Genomic DNA, 18,280 nt, shown 5'->3' on the forward strand with positions numbered 1-18,280 from the left:
CCTTTCATTCGGTACATTTCACTCGAAATGAAATGTCTGAACAAAAAATGAAACACGAGTGCCGAATGAATTCATTAGTGAACCGATCCAACAGTGTTGGATATTGGCATCCGGTATCTTTCATTCCCACTCCGAATGAACGAGAAATGAACGGTCTGAACACTGAGAGAATGTTCATTCGGATTCGGCCATTTTGTTTCGAGTCCTGTAGCCGACGGACATCACGTTGTCAACGAAGTTATAACTTTTTTTTTCTGTGTGTTATTATATTGTTTTCATGCGGCAAAATGGTGTTCAAGTGGAACGATCAAAATACATAACTTTTTTTTTTTAAATAAATTTCTTCTTTCAATCCATGGTCGCACCCACCACCGTCGACGTTTTCTTTGCTTCTTTTTAGTCAACTCTTTGATTAAATGATCACAAATTAAACTAAAACCAAGACGTACGACTTCATTCGATGACATATTTAAAAGAAAGAACAATGAATGTTCATTTCTGTATCATTTCGTCTAAGCCGTGTGAACATAGAATGAAAAAAAATGAAGCATTCACTCGAGTGAACAATCATTCGAGTGAACCGTCTGATATCACCTATATCCAACACTGTTGGATCGGTTCACTAATGAATTCATTCGGCACTCGTGTTTCATTTTTTGTTCAGACATTTCATTTCGAGTGAAATGTACCGAATGAAAGGTGAAAATGAACAAAAAATGAACCGTCTGATATCACCTTTACGGTGATGTTTATGCCATCAAAAAAAGTATCAAAATCAGTTGATTCATGGTTTTTTTGTAGAGCAGTATAAACAAAATCGTTACTTATGGAAAAAGTATTCAGGAACATATTTTTACATACTTTTTTAATGCTACTTTGTTTGTTTGTTTTGTTTGATTTAATTGGAAGATGGTAATGCAAAGTGTGTAATCGACGAACGTGTACATTTTCAAGATTCGTACAAAGTTTTTTACTTTTCTTAAAATATTTTTGCGCGTATTTCTTCAGTGAAAGTCATATAACAATTCAAACGACAACTGTTAGCACAACTTCCTTTCATCTGTCTTGCTTTTTTACAGACCCTCTCTTAGAAATACATTCCTGTCCCAAATTACATAAACGTTTTCTTTTTATAGTTACCCAGTCTTCTACATATATGTTGCGCTTACGCCCCGTGTCAGATCTTATCTTTGATTTTCTTTAACTTTTTGGGGTACTGGTCTCATTTCCTAAAGAAAAGGATTCATTGGATATCAAAGACGTAGCAACAGATAGAGGATTCACATCTAACTCTGAATTTTGTTCATTTGAAATTGTACGCAGAGGTGTGTCAGTTGTTAAATCTTCTTCGGAACCATTTCCCTGTATTAGCGTAAAGTCTTTAACAGTTGTCGACTGCTCTAAAGTGTCATCAACGTTGTCAGAACAATGACTAAAGTTACAATAAGGTGAAGGCATTGGAGTACGTTCATTATCATATTCACCATTTTCTGCGCCACATGAAATGAGGGATTTTGTTAAGTCTTCGTTGTTGTCTGGTCCATAGTTTTCTACGAACGGACTGTGTAGTCAGTATTATCGGAGATGGTTTTTGAACAACAAAAACTAAATTAGGAGAATAAGGTTTCATCGGTGAATCGTATGTTCACGTCCTTTATGATCTGGCTACGGGTCGAGTGAGCTGGAGAGATAAGTTGTCTTGAAAATAAATACTCGTTTTGGTCATTATATTTTCACTACACTATTAGCTAATTAACACATAAAAAGTGCACAAACGGGCGAAACACCGCTAACTGTCAATGTCGGCGAGAATTCCCCGCGCGTCACCCCGCCAATCTTAGTTGGCGGAATATATCTCGCGGGCTGCTGCCGTGCGTGCAGCATACACTCCGCTATATTGAGATAGTGGTTTGTCTACCACACGATTGCTGGAAGTACATATACTTAGCGTTATGTAAATCTCAAAACTTTTTTGTTTCTCATGATATTTTTACAAAATTTGGTGGACTTAATCCTTATAAAATAGTTAATCAAATTACGTGAAAAACGAAATTTTCAATTTTTTGAGTTAGAGTAGTGTAAGTTGGAGGCATCGAGAGATAATCGTGGTGCAGGACTTGTTTATAAATAATATTAGATGACCCGGTGACCTTCGTTTCGTCTAAGCGGTAGCCTACCAGTCAATGAATGTCGTGTTACAGATTAGCTCAATTTAAAAATGGAACAATTTGTGAGAGCGTGTCTTTGAATGCTTATAGGTACTAACACAAATTTTAAAATGTTGTTCTTAAATTTGAAAATGGAACAGTTTGCTTTTCGGATATTTACCTGTTTAGTCTTCATTCACTTACACACGTGTTGTGTTAATTTATTGCGAACATGACTATATCAAGTAAGTTTTGATTTAATGGAAGAATATTTTTTGAAAAATAAAGACATTTCTCGAAGTTTGCGGTGATAACAGACAAACAATTAATTTAATTAATTTAAATTAAATATCTTTTTCTAATTTTTGAAAATCATGCGATATTTAAGGTACTTTCCCTTGATATCCCATAGTCTTGGGACGCCCTTTATGTTTAATAACTTTAATTCTGTGAAAAAAGTGTTAATAAATAAAACTATATGATATGAATTTATACTTTATTAAACTGTTGGTTAGCTTAGATATCAAAATATAAATTTACTTTAACAGTCTAATCCAGAAAAATTCAAGGCGAGCTTAAACATTTATCCGTATTTAGAGTTTGGAATTCATCTCCATAATCCCGCGATTTGCATAAATATGTATTTTTAAGGATGGTCCAATATTCAGGAACAGGTGATGTTGACGGCACTTGTTTAACTTTCAGAAACGGTTTAACGAATGACTGATGAGCGGGGAAATTACCTGGTAGCCACACATGATTAATATAAATGCATAAATGCAGTATTGTACCAACACTCGTATTCAATAGTCGTGTCCTAAAGAGCATCGTTTCATTACAATACTCAGTACCTTATAAGGACATACCAATACCAAATAAGGTACAAGCCTTCTGGCAGCGTGAGTTCATGGGCGTGCCTTCCGTCCTTTGTTCTATGTTAAAGAAATTTTTTTTAGCAGGGACACCTTGTAGACAAAGGCTTAAGGCAGACAGGAGTAGTCATAGTTCGTTTTAAATACCCTTAGTGTAAAAGTGAGATTTTCTAAGTAGGATAGTAGAACTCTCTTTAATCTAAGAGTGAAATAAATATTAATTTACACAAATCAGTAATCAGATTTATGGATAACTTTAATAGATTATGGCGGATAGTGCGAGATTGTTACTCCGCCACGGGTAACAAAAATACTTCGTGTATTTAAAAATAGCGTCATAACCAAGCATTAACTAATGTCAATCCCGTACAGTGGCTGACATGAGTTTAAAAAAGAATTAAACAAATGCTAGTTAAAGTTACGCGTAAAAGTGATATTTGAAACTAATGTTGGTGAATAGTGTCAAAGAAAAAATGAATCTATGTTACGATAAGGTAGTGTTGCCATCTAACATTTTTAATTAAGGCTAAGTTATAGATTACCAATTCGATTTTTTCTTTATTTATTCTTTGAACTTAATATATTAAATTTTATTTTTTCTCGAGATTATCATATTGGCATAGTCTGTATGTATTTCTGTAATAAATAAATAGCTCTGAGGAGATTCTAGTTTTCTATTTGGTAGGCTAAGTAAAAAAATTATATTAAGGCGAAACGAAGTTCACGGTGTGTGAAAATTATTCTTCAATTCACTTTATAAAAGTTACAAAGATTAAAAAGTTAAATAAATATTGTATTTGGACTAGTCTAAAACATTTAACACGAAATCCGATTCAAATAACTCAAGGTGTCAAAGCGATTCAATTTCCTCCGAGCTATAGAATTACTCTGAGCCAGAAATTAGACCTGTATTTTCATTGTTTAAATTCACATAAAACCTTTATATAGCGGACTTTATTTAGCTAATTGAAAATAACAAAATGGTAATTACAGTTTCTGACAGCCGTAGCAATCTATTTTTTTTAAATATAGAAACACAAATTAAAACATATTTTACAGACAATTAATTGTCTTTGCAATTCTATTTCACATATTATTTGTGGTCCAAGACAAATGCTAGTCTAGTTGATAATTATAGGCATAAAACAATGGAATAAGTAAAACGTTAACTAAGCATTCTTTACAATTTCCACAAAGCTTCCAAAATTGTTAAGAATTTTTCGGAAATAAGACGTTATTTTACAAGTGTACCTTCTAAAAACATGCCAAATAAACATTATTTCAAGAAAAGAACGTACCGTTTCAAAGGCCATCATCTCACTATCAGGTATAAAAGAAAACAATATTTTATTTTAGTAGGTACATAGAATTCTTATTAAATAAACAAGACAAGACTGTAGAGATTAAGTTCCGTTTGTTTCTAGTTAACCTCCAGTTCAAAGTATCTTTCAGACGATTTTACAAAATATTACTTTGTTGAAGGACAGAGTAAATATACTCTAAGGTTAATAAACCCTTTAATAAAGAAGGGTTTATATTCACCTTTAAACAGCAATGTTGCCACGCTTGACTGCTAGACTGTAAATTTTTCGCATTTTTCATCAATTCGCAACAATAAATTTGTGATTGGCTTTATTTTTAAATCAAATACGCAACAAGTATTTATTGAGGATTATTTTATTGTTGGAAAGTTTTCTTCAAATTGTATTTTGTCTATAAACATTTTGACAGTCACGAGTTATGCAACCTAAGTTATGTTTCATATTTTAATTAATGATCAAAATCAAATGTCAAAACTATCATCTTACTTGTATAATTTAATCAGAGCGTTTTTTGACACAGTTTTATCCGGGCACCACCACTATATGGAATCAACTGCCCAATGAAGTATTTCCGAATCAATTCGACTTAGGGAAACTCATTCAAGAAAAGTGAACCAATTCTTAAAAAACACGGCACATGCGAGCCTTCTACCAACGTGAACGCGTCCATGGGCGGTGGCATCACTTAACATCAGATGAGCCTCGATTGCCCCCTATTATATAGATACTCCAATAAAATCAACAAAGTTTACCAAAATTTACATATACCTATAATATGCCGACATCACATATAATCGTAATAGGTTACTACTTAGTTTTAATAAATATCTCAAGTTACAGTTTTTTGTTAGTCCTGCGTCACAACCACACTACCCCTTAACTTTGTGATAGTTATAACCTCTTATTCTGAACCATTACAGTTACCACATTTCAAACAAAGTCTTTGAATGGAACATCTCTCCAACAACCTTTACCGAACTCGAGTGTTAAACAAAAGGTAAAAAAAGTTTAGATAAGTGGGGCTTGAAGACCGTGTGTGATTTTAGAGTCTGTGTGTGTCTGTGTGTATTGTTAAGTGAATAAATAATTGAACATTAATTGCAATTTAAATTATTAACTGATGATGTCATGACATGTGTCGCATTTCTTGTTTGCTAAAACAATTTTCACCTGCTGAATCCCTAAGCATATTGTCGTTGGGTAATAAATGTATATTGTTGTATTTATATTTACTAACTATAAAAAAAAAGTAAATAAAATCATTTAATCATATAGGTAACATAATGTACACTTATGACTCGTCAGTAAAGAAATACATATTAATGCTTCTAATTTTACATTTACTGCCAGTTCTCAGATCAAGGACGTAGAACGGAAGAGAAGAACTGGCAAAAAACTCTCCGCCACTCTTTTTAATCGCCATTTTTTTTATAGATTTATATAGTAAACGTATCAAATATTGTATAGCGGTTTTACTATATAAGCATTGCTGGCCAGTGGCTTCAGCATGCGACTTACATGCCTAAGTTCCGATCCCTGGCTGTGCACAGCCAATTGACTTTCTGTCTCTCATTCCATACTCGCTATTCGTGAAAGAATACACCTTAAGGAAATCAGATGGCCGAATGGCCTATGACTGGCCATGTCATACTCGTCAACGGTATTCTTGTGGTGACCGGTCGGACTAGAATTCGTGTATGCGATGTTAGTTATTTCGACTATGTATTTGGGTGTTGTTCCCACGGGAATGTAAGTGCGGGCTCCTATTTCACCATGCCTGATAAAGGACAAATCTTTGTTCTTAATTTATTTAATTATTATTAATTACTTAAGATGTCATGTGGAACATGGTGTAAAGGTTGCAGCTCCTTACAAACATGGTGTAAAACAAAAAACTTGGCGTATAAAAGTAGTGGCGGAGAGTTTATTGCCAGTTCTTCTCTGCTGTTCGACGTCCTTGATTTGGAAACTGGCAGTAAGTGTAAAATTAGAAGCATTTTATATGTATTTCTCTTCGACGTTCATAAGTGTACATTGTGTTACCTAAATGTATAAATGATTTTGATTTGATTTGAAATTGGCATGTCCCAAAAAGTTGAAGTATCAGGCGGAGATGACTGATCACCTACTTGCCTATTAGAAAAACAAATGAACACGAAACAGCTACATAAATCTGACGCCAAGACCGCCAGGTTGTAGTTTTTATTTTTGGTTACTAAAACACTTGAACCTTAATATCTTAGTGATTTACTAGTTACTATTAAAATTAATTAATTACCAACATTAGACACGAGGTAGGTACTAAGTATCTACCCGAGCGAGCTAGAGCGGGGATAATATATTCGTGTGAATGCCACGCCACTTGTAACAGGATCAATTTACGTTTCCACTTTCCACGATATTTCCTAACTGAATGATTCCCGGCTCAGCGCTCCGAATAACCAAATTAATCTGAGAAATATTGGATTGGCAACGTCGCGTCTAGATTTATTTAGAATACTTGCGCCCGAAACGAAATCTGATAAATGAAAAAGCTTCGATGGAAATCATAGTCGATATTCAATACGTTGTATTGCATGCATGAAGAAAGTTTACGAATACAATTGGGATTTTTGAAGTGAAACTTCTTTAGGCGCATGAGGGTAATTTTTTTAAAAAACGTCACGAAGATGTGCAGCGCTTTTGTCAAAGAATAGGGAGAGAGCGATTAATACCGATTGAGAGAGAGTGAAAAGAGAATTTATGAAATATTAGTATTTTATATTTTAAGCATAATAACTTATTGAAATCTCAAATGACGAATTGTCTTTTTGTTTGTACTTTCTCTTGTAAAATATTTTCAAGTTTCTGTTCATTGAGCAGATGAATTACACCCTTACATATCTACTTCTATGCATTCTACAAGCTTGATGATGAGGTTTCTTACACCTATTAAACAGTGTAGATAGGAGATATAGAAAGAAAAATGCATAGTTCACCCGGTCCTGGACATTAAAGTTGACATACGAACCCTTTAAAACTACTTCTAATGATGTTAATTAAAATTTAATACAAAATAATGGGTATAGATATATATATAAATTGCAATTAATTAATTGTACGTACTTGTTACATCGCTAAGTCGATAAACGGATTAAACGCTAATACTGACAACTATATTATATCACCCGTATTATATACCAGCAGACTGTAAATGGAGACAAATTAGGAATATTTTAGTTCGAAGTCCAATCCCCAAGAGAACACAATTTTGTATAGGTTTTATAGAACCAGGACGCCCAGAGAGTCATACACCACATGTGCAAGTTCAGTCGGTCCCTGGAGTCATGGCTGGCTTAACAAATTTAATTTCATCTCAAAAATACAGATAGGTTTACAGGAAATATCGATGGATGGTAATCAATTTGAATTACGAACTGACGCGGCGTTATTTAATCAACTACGCAGTTTATCAACCAGTTTGTATCGATATTGGATACTTATGACACTCTGATACACTTAAACCAATATGATAACGTAAATAATTGAATTAACAACGATATTACTATCAAAGACCGATAAGGTTTAAGAAAATCAACACAAGATACCTAATAGTAAAAATAAAATAGTTACATTTAATTTATTAGTTAAAAAATCTTAATTTATGTATGAAAACAACTAGAAGTGTAGGTCTCCAATAATAATAAAACCCGTTTATTTCCAATCTTGACGAATGTTTTGAACTACATTGTTTTAATTTGTAAAATTTCTGTATCCATAGCTCTTTTTCTCCATTCACTTCCTGCTAACGCTTCTATATCTTCTATGATCTATCTTTTTTCTAGGGCTCCCTCGTCTCCTTCTTTCTCTTGGTCCTTTCCGTATAGTTGTATTTTCAGTTATACCATGATTGGGCCTTCCGAAATCAGTGTTGCCCGCTATCTTTTTGATTTCTTAGTCCTAACTTGCGTAAGGCGTCCCTAGGTTTCTTTTACCTAAAGAGGCTTATGTCTTGTTGTATATATTGAAAAGTGTTTTATTTATATATCAATAAAGTAATTTCCATGTTTTAAGCACGCGAACTTCCCCAGGGATTAGTCAAACTTTAACAGATAAACTTTAAATATTGACATACTTTTCAACGGACTCCCAAAAATTGGAAGAAAGAAGTTTACAATACTAAACATGCAATTTTATTCTGTATTTTTATTATCTTTACAAATTTTAAAACAAAACTACATTACAAATTTTGCATACTGTAAAAACTGTGGTATGAAAAAGGATTAAAACACACACATTAAAACACTTTCTTTAAAATTTTTATAAAAGTAAGAATATGTTACATAATCTAGATTGAAATCGTAATATTTCATATACTAGAGTCACTACCACCATTGGTTCAGAATCGTATACAAATCGTGAATTTCAAAACATTCAGTCGCTTTCAAAACGTATTTGATTACCATAATATTGTACTAAGGCAGTGATAAAATACTCGATCGTCACCTAATACAATTATCTTTATTTTACAAGTGAGTCCAATGTGAATTTGGCCAGGGTCGTGAACAAGTAATATACGGAAACACTTCGGTGCCATTTCGGACAGCTGCGGGTCTAAAACTATTAAAATTCATGGCTTTATTCAATCACTATAAAATGTTTTATTCCTCCAATATTTTTTATAGCTTCGACATTATTTTATTGATGCTATAAAAGAAAGGCTTGCTACAACAAAAAGTTCATAAAAGTGTTTTACACATAAGTTACTGATACTGATTTAGACAAGAGGGTTTTTATTACAAGGATAATGTTATAGGATTCCTCAACTATAAATAATTGATGTGACGGCAAACATTGGGAAAAGTCAATACATATATTAAAACAAATTGCTTCGTGATACTGACATTAAACTTTCACTCTTCTTACTCATCCTGAGTACACCAAGTTCATAAGATCATCCGTGTATACAACTGTTTAATCTGACTTATTAATTTGCTCAAAGGCAAACAACTTATTGTTCAACATATAACGATTGAAGTATAGAATTTTCACGTCACACATATTTTTGGTGTAGTATAGTTTCATCTAATATATGAATGACAAAACTATCCTTCCTACTGCGTACAGAAATAAAGCGTGTAAGTCGCAGGCGATCTTCTTTATAACAGCTATACTATAAAAATATCAAAGAAACGAAGTCAGATGTCTAGCATAGGGAGCGGTAACTGAAAATATTCTCTAGAGATCACTACAGGTTGATATTCAATTAATAAAGCATATCTTTACCACCAAACATCTGTTTAAATAACTCAGCGAGATATGATACCAATAAGAGTAAATAATGTGACAAGAATAAATTATCCTGTCCTTCATACTTTATCGATTCATCGTGACACGTGAATAGTGAGAAATAGAGGTCACATCTGGCTGTGAGATTCCGTATATTTCGTAATTGGTCCTTCGGGAATTCCGTTGGACCGCCACGCTAACGTTGGTCACGCTCTTATTTCATTCAACGCGTTCAGTGGAGATTCAGAAATAATACGACAAAAATAGTTCGTTTTGTCAGAAGACATATTACACAGTGTTATATATATGTATTACTTACTGATTTGAGACTGATTCAGTTTTTTAACTATTAAAGTATACGTCATATTTCTTTAGTTTATATTTTAATTAGTTCTAATTTTATTATTTTCAAAGTAATAAGAGAGCTTATGAATAGGGGAATATATCTCTATATATAGGGTATAGGTTTCGGCAGTGAGCAGGTATTCGAGGTCGAAATGCCCTAAATAACTTTGCTGATCAGAAGAGCGGTCACGTACCATCGTTTAATAAATGATATTCAGCCCTCGAGAACTTTTATAGACTCAAGTTTCTGAAGAAGAATTATAATATTAGTTAATAATAATTTTTTGCATACTATAATAATAAATATATCAAAATTGTTAATTATTTATTCATAAGGTAAATAATTTAAATGTAGTTATTTATTTGAAACATTGAACAAAGTCGTGCAATTTGCTAATATGGTAGAAAATTTAATTCTGCGTTTTATTTTCCATTCGATCTTAGACTTTCATTATGGCCGGTAATGAAACCTTGAAGGCTGTGGTCAAGTACTATCTTGATTAAGTCATGATTACACATCTCAACTTACCTGTTCTCATTTATTTTTACAATATTCATATATGTACAAATATTGCAGATACTACATTCCTACGCCTAGTAAAACTTAAATAATAATATGCAAAATTTGTTTTAAAAAACCAGTGGCGGTACAAATTTTTCCTAATAAGTAGGTGATCCGCCTTAGGTGTCTGACACACGTCGGCGTTTTTTTTGCCTTTGTTTTCCTTTACCATACGAGCGTGTGTTAAATGCGCACATAAACAGAAATTATATTCACCAATTGGCACCTCAAAACCGGGATTCAAACCTACGACCACGGGGATGAGATTCGCACGCTGAAGCCCACACTACAAAATTGTTAATAGCACTACTAAAAAATATACTTAGCTAATATACCTAATTTTACTAGGAAAAAGGTCTAATTTGGCGAAAGAATAATTTAAAAACTTTTTGTCCACGGTCAAAAAATACTGATGCGAACCGGAGTCACTTAGGAGAATAGGTAATTTTAATTAAAGGTCCCTTTGTCAACATCCTGAATAAACAAGGCCCTTAGAACCTTTTTACGGACTCAAGAGGCAAACAGATGAAAAGATCATCAAATGCGACAGCGTTGTCAAGGGGGATCATTTTTAAAGTAGATTGCAGAGAGTCTAATTTTACATTAGGTTCATTGGAATTTGCCTTTGTCTGTGGATGTCTACATTAAGTTCTATATATAGACTAATATTTATTCTTATAGAACAATAGACAGGACCTGATGTTATGTGATTCCGTCGCCACGTGTGAAGTGTATTAAGAATCCTTTATTAGTTAAATTCTCGTAACGAACTTATCACATACTAGTAGACTCGGCCAAGCGTTGCTGTGGCTAAGATTTTTGTTATATTACATAGTAGTAAACTATTCAAGAGAAAAGGCAGGAGAACACCAATCCACCATGCTTTTTTTGTGGTTATGCCATTAAATTATTGTAGCTTATGTGAAACGTTAGTAATTATTTTGATAAGGATCAATATCTAGGTACGAATTAAGAGCCTTTTCTAGCGGTGGTATTTTTATTAAAAAAATTAATAAAAGGACGGTTATTGTGACGTAACTATAAAAGATAGAGACATGCTGTCGCGAAAAATTGTAGTACATCATTTTGTTCTATCATTAATAGTTTTCGCAGCGCACACGATTGAAGGAATATTTTTGTTTATTTTTTTACACCTTGGGTTAGATTATTCAAGTTTTAGTAAGCATCCCAATTTTTTTTGAAAATAAAACATAGCCTATGTCACTCGGAAATAGTGTAGCTTGCCAACGGTGAAAGAATTTTTGAAATCGGTCCAGTAGTTTCGGAGCCTATTCATTTCAAACAAACAAAAAATCAAACCTTTCCTCTTTATAATATTAAGTGTAGATTCAATCATTCTTCACTGTTATGAAGCCAGCTATTATGAAGTCCCTCAAAAAGGATAATTTGGGTACGCGGTACAGGGTATGACGTCATCGCAGTGATGACAGCCTCGGATTGTAGATGTATGTATTATGATGTTGACCAAACAGACTAAACGTGCTGGTTTGGTCTTTCGTTCATATTCCAAAAAAAAAAATTACATTTATTGTCATACATAGTAATACAGCTTTCATAGGTGAAAATAATTTTATATAAATAATGACGCTCTCTAAAAGTCTCGTACTACAGCAGTGGTCTTCAACAACACTCGACACTAAAAATATTCATTTTAAAAGCCGCTAAATTATTTTCAACATTTTTATATTTAATTTATTCTAAGTACGAACATGTAATGTTACTGGAAATAATGCATAACCGTTATGCGTTATGCCATAACGCATTTATGGACTTTTAATATTACCACATTCATAGAATGAGTTAAAACATTCAGTCATCACGCTGTTTTAACTGAAGTACTAGGAGCTGTGAAATTGAGTGTACGTTGGTTTAAATAGAGATGGGTAGTGTAAAATCGTTATTGTTTTGTTTTATTTATGAATAACTGCGTTATTTATACATGTTCGGAGGCCTCACGTGTACAAGACGGACATTTATACGTCAATATACCCGGGTAATTAAGGTGTCGGTTTCAATTCCTAGAGAAATAATGATTGTTATGTTATACCCACTTACCGTTAATATACATAAAAATAAACTAAACTTTAGGAAATTCAGTCGAAGTTTCTGCTTCATTATTATTTGAAGGCACCAAGAATATCAATTGTAGTTGTTAAGAGATGTAGATTACTCTATGGTCTATAAAATATTGTTTCAAAATCTTCCTTATAAAATCAGATATATTCCATGAGAAACTTAATATTATAATTAGAACGAAATGCACGTTACCAGTCGTCCTAATTTTATTCTTCTGGGCTCATTCTGATGTATATCTTTAAAGCCCTTTTAAATTAATTAATTGCGCTAATATTTACAGTTAATGATTACGGATAACACGGTAATTTACTAAACAATTGATTACCCACATACTTATTAGATCTCTTCAAATAATTTGTGCGCGGTTGGGCAAGATAAGCAAACTCGCTTGCCAAGTTGTGCGTGTAGTGGTATGTTCGAGTAAAGTGGTATATAGTTAGGTGGGATGAAAAGTTCGTAGGCTAACATATATTTTTTTTATAGAATTAGATTTGATTATTCTCTTGCCTTCGAGAGCGATACAACGATACGATTTTTATGGCCTACAATTTCGGCGATTCCGAGCGAGCATTCTATTGAGGTCTGAGAACTGAAAAAAGTCGCTGGGGACCAAATCCGGAGAATACGGTGGAACAACACTATGTGTGACTACTTGTTTTATCCTTGTTTTTGCTCCTTCCACTTCACCATAATCAACTGAAAGCGGTTCGAATCGTCGGCGGCAAACCCTATCCGAGCGGCTGGATCCCTTGGCGTTGCGTATAGATGTGAGGTCACTTTGCATTTACCATGAAGAGTGTTCAGAGGAGTTGTTTGGATAAACCTGCAGCTGAGTTTCATCATCGGACGTCGGAGGAGAATACGACATTCGACCATTATCACCTCGACGTCCGTCATTCAACATCTGAGTATTTTAAGGCAGTTTTTGCCACGCACCACCACTATATGGAACTAGCTGCCCACCAAAGTATTTTCGAACCAATCCGACTAAGGGTCCTGCAAGAAAAGAACGTACCAATTCTTAAAAGGCCGGCAACGCACTCGCGAGCTCTCTGTTATTGAGAGTGTCCATGGCGGTTTCACTTAACATCAGGTGAGCCCGTTTGCCCCCTGTTCTATACAAAAAATCCATCTCGGTGTAAAAATAACCGTAACAGAATATTGCTTAACATACTGAAACTTTTTATTTTACTGTAAATATTAAATGAGGGAATTCGTTTTAAGGAAAATAAACGTAATAAATTTGCTTTATAAACGTTTCACACCACATTAATTATATTTGTGCAACACTCAAATATGAATTCATTAAAATAAATGATAAATTTAAAGATAAGCGCGCGATTTTATACAAATAATAAATATTACGGGAAAATAAATTACAGTAAAGATATATCGAATAACAGTTCAATACATTTCTATTAGGGAAATATTTCAACGTTTATGGAATTTAAAACACATATTTCTCATTTAAAAACAAAGGTTTTTAAATAATACATGCAAAATGAAAACCGCAGAATACTCGCTCTATAATTACTGAATAAATTCTGTATTGTTCTGAAATCTTTACACATTTTGAAGTATATTCTTTACTTTATATGTCGTCACTGACATTCCAACCTTGTCATACCGTATATAATAATTAATAAACCAGTTGCGCTACAATACTCGGTCTCAGATTTCTGTGCCTGTTTCGTGGTAATATTTTATAGGCAAGTAGGTCGGTCTTCTGTAACTGACACATTCCTTCGAATTTGGAAAAACCCAAGTTTTTAAACATGTCGGTTTCCCCACAATTCCTTTCTTACGTGCCAATATTAACTACACACATTAAAAAAAAGTCCAAGTCGGTGCATAGCAAGGGTTCAAAACTACGACCTCAGGGATGATAATAACATATTTAAGGCACTAGGCCAACACTGCTATTATTTTTATTTAATGTGATGGCCAGAAATATTGTTCAGTATATAAGTTGAATTAAAGATTTAAGTTGGCGCCTAGTCGATAGTACTGGTGACCCCAGAGCTGATGTTTTCCTCGCTCAACGAATAAGTATCGCAATACAGCGAGGAAATGCTACCAGCGTTAAAGGTACACTGCCACAGGGACCAAACTTATTAAATCTGTTTTAATATTGTTTTTATAAATGTTTTATAATGTTTATTATTATATTATAGGTTAAGAAAATTATAAACACTGTATAAGTATATTTATAGGAATGATTATTATAGATGCATTTATGTACAAAAAAATATAAGCTTTATCGGAAATTATTGTATTTATGCTTTGAATAGGCGAAAAAATAAAGTCATGACAGCCACTGATTACGTTACGCCTAGAAAATTTACATTTAAATAAAGAATTTTGATGACTTAACATCTGTTATAGGTATGTACACGTATTATAACTTTTATGACACCTGGTAGTCTATAAGTCAGCCTTAATCCCCGCTTGCACAGCAATGACTTTGCTTTGTGTAAATGAAGAAGGCCGTGTAAATGAAGGAAAATCAGAGTCCATTTACTCTTATTCTTAGATTTAAATCTGCACCCTGTGTGAGACCCAGAATACTTTTATTAGAGACCGACACCCTAAAAAGTAGAAATATTTTCTACCAGTAACAAAATGTCAAAATGTTATTCTTAAATATAAACAAAAGAGATATTGTTAGAAATGTGTACATTAAAACACGACGAGGAGAGAGGACATTAAAAAGAGTATTCGAAAGGACAAGTGGAGATTGACAGGACACACCTTGCTGAGAAGTGGAGTAAAACTATAATGAGTTGGTAACCAAAAATTTTAAAAAGAAAAAAAAGTCGGACGGAATCAACAAACGGACTTAAGTTTGTTTTTAATTGATTGTGTAAGAAAAAGGAACTTGTCCCAAATAAAGGTTTTTTTAATTCTTACATAAAAGATTTGATTCTGTATTCTATTACTGTCTCATAGTAATTATTACCTTGTAGAGAACAAGTTATTACCGGCAATTACTCGCAACCCGTAGCCTGTAACTAAGAGGAAATGTAGCATTTGTAATGCTACGCACGCTACGCAGTTACGCTACGATTTACCTCAGATTTGTGTTAATTCACTTGTTTATTACGAGTTCCCAACTCAGCCGCTTTAAATTAACAAGTTTCTTGTTCTGTACTCCAATTGTATGTTAATCAAGTTCATATTAGAAGGTTTGGATTTTGAACAATAAAACCTAATTGTTCCCGTCAAAATTGGACTTTTATTTCTATAGATTGTCTAAAATGGGTTATTTGTTAATGTGTGGGAGAGTTATAATAATATATTATGTCTATAATAATACTATAGCTTTATTTTATTTCATAAAAACATACGACACGAGACATTAACAGTAAGTAATAAAATGTTGTATTTATATTTATGTGGGCCCTCCATTCCGCCATTCCGTAACTTCAAATTTTTCCATCGCGACGCATCTTTTCACTACGGTCATCGCAATTTCGTCTGTCCATCTGGTTCAACGCCGGCCTCTCGATCTTGTGCCTCGGCGACAGCCATTACACCAGCCTTTGTTTTCACCTATCGTACCACGTGTCAGGTCCATTTTGCTTTGAAGGGAGAAAGCATGATCTTTCTTTCTTTTTCGGATGTATCTGTATTTCTTATTATCTTCTATCTATAGTTTACATTTAATAAAAACGATCGTATAAATAAGCTGTCCATGCCCATCATAGGAACTTATTACTAACATAGGAACTAAATCCGAATTGTTACGCAATTTATGTTCTGTTATAAATAATATTATAAAATGATAAAGAAATTTAAAAGATATTAAGTCTAGACGGTAGACCATGATTTACTTAATAAAACCTATTTGCTCCAGCTGTAAGTGATAACTATAAATCCTAAGTGATATTTAAGATAAATCTTTGAGGTATGCCCGTATAATAAAATAAGAAAGCGGTCCCGAATTCCAACCACGTTCAAAGACAAAGACCGTTATCTTTGCGAATAATAATCTTTTATGCCGCTCAGCAATTTTGAACAAAATATTTATTGAACGAGATTATAAGTTACTATTGGAAAAGTTTTGAGCGATGTTTGTTCAGATCTCGTGTTTGCAAATATTTTTTATTTACCGATATACATTTTTATTTTCCCGGTTTTCCATGGAATGTTTCGGTTCCATCGTGATTTTATTTGTGTAAATATGTATGTGTAATGTAAGGCCATTTGACAGTATGTTATATGATAAAATTAAGTGTTATTCGTGAGTTTAAAAAGCGTTATAGAATAAAATATTGTAAATAAAAAAAATCGATTTTCAAACGTGTCACGTGACACAATTCGGTCACAGATTAGTCAAGTCGGCGATATCGTGGCATGCTAATAAATTATACGCCTACCTCAATATAATCCTAATACTTGGAGTTTAATTTCGTCGGAGTCTAATTTTTATGGAAATAATTATGTAACATATATAACACGTAAAAAACTTGTGGTTTGTTTACGTGTTAAGGCACGTGCATAGGGCCAGGTGCAACGCCATCTTGCTGAGAAAAGCCATTTGGCGGGTTTTTGAAAATATTATATGTTTAATTTGAATTTTAAAAAAAAACTTGGGATTGTATAGTATAAAAAATTGCCTCATTTTTTAATATATAAATAAAATACCAATTACTAATATACCACTCCCGTCCTTTTACATAAACGCACGAACCCTTTTAATTATACGAAACCCTTCCCTCGCGTTTTTTGACAGTAATTATTTTATTTATATGGAAGTGAAGAGATAAATAATGTTAATGCTAGTCATAGAGCAATAAAAGAAAATTATTGTAATAAGTTGGCCAAGAACAAAGGTAGACCCTAAGGGTAGAAGGTGCGCATAAACCGCGAATTTTATTGGATATAGCACACGAAAGTTTGGTATTCCTAAACTTCTCAAAGACAGAAACATTTCGGTTTGTTAAACGAATTCTTTATTTTAAATAGATCCTAGGCGTGGCGGTTATGCGAACTAATATTATAATCATTTTGCTACGTCATTTCATTTAAACACAAACATTGTTTACTCATAATTGTTTCATATATATAATTATTACTGTCGAACTATACTGACATATTGTACCTACATTAGAAAATGATAATGTAGCACTGCACTTCAAATCCCTCTACGGTTCTCTATCCGCACAGACTGTAAATTTCATCAGTTATTATACATAATTTAAATGATTACTAACATATTAAAAGTAACGTTTTAAGCTGTTTTTAATATTATGAATATCGGTAAGGTTACATTTGTATGACAGATATCGTAAATTATATGTAAGTTGATTTCGCAATGATTTAAGTTTTCTCATTTTTGTTTTACAAAACAACTAAGTGGTCAATAAATTTAGTACATAAACTAAAGAAATTATAATTGGGTCATATACATAGATGCTTTTGTGGGTGCATGTTAAATTTTATTCTCATTTATCCATTTAGATTAGCATCATTATCAATTTTTATGATAAAAATATTGTCTTTGTATGGTTCGATTCCAAGGTTTCATTAGTGGGATATTGAGAGAACTACATCGCACTTGCATACAAAATAGTCTTGGTCGGTATCCATGTTGCTTTAGTTGACGTTTCATAGAGTGAGGCGGAATCACAGAGAATATCTCGGAGACCAACCTTCGGCGGGCCA

The sequence above is a fragment of the Pieris napi genome, chromosome 17 (genome assembly GCF_905475465.1).
Source record: "Pieris napi chromosome 17, ilPieNapi1.2, whole genome shotgun sequence".
NCBI classification, from domain to species: domain Eukaryota; kingdom Metazoa; phylum Arthropoda; class Insecta; order Lepidoptera; family Pieridae; genus Pieris; species Pieris napi.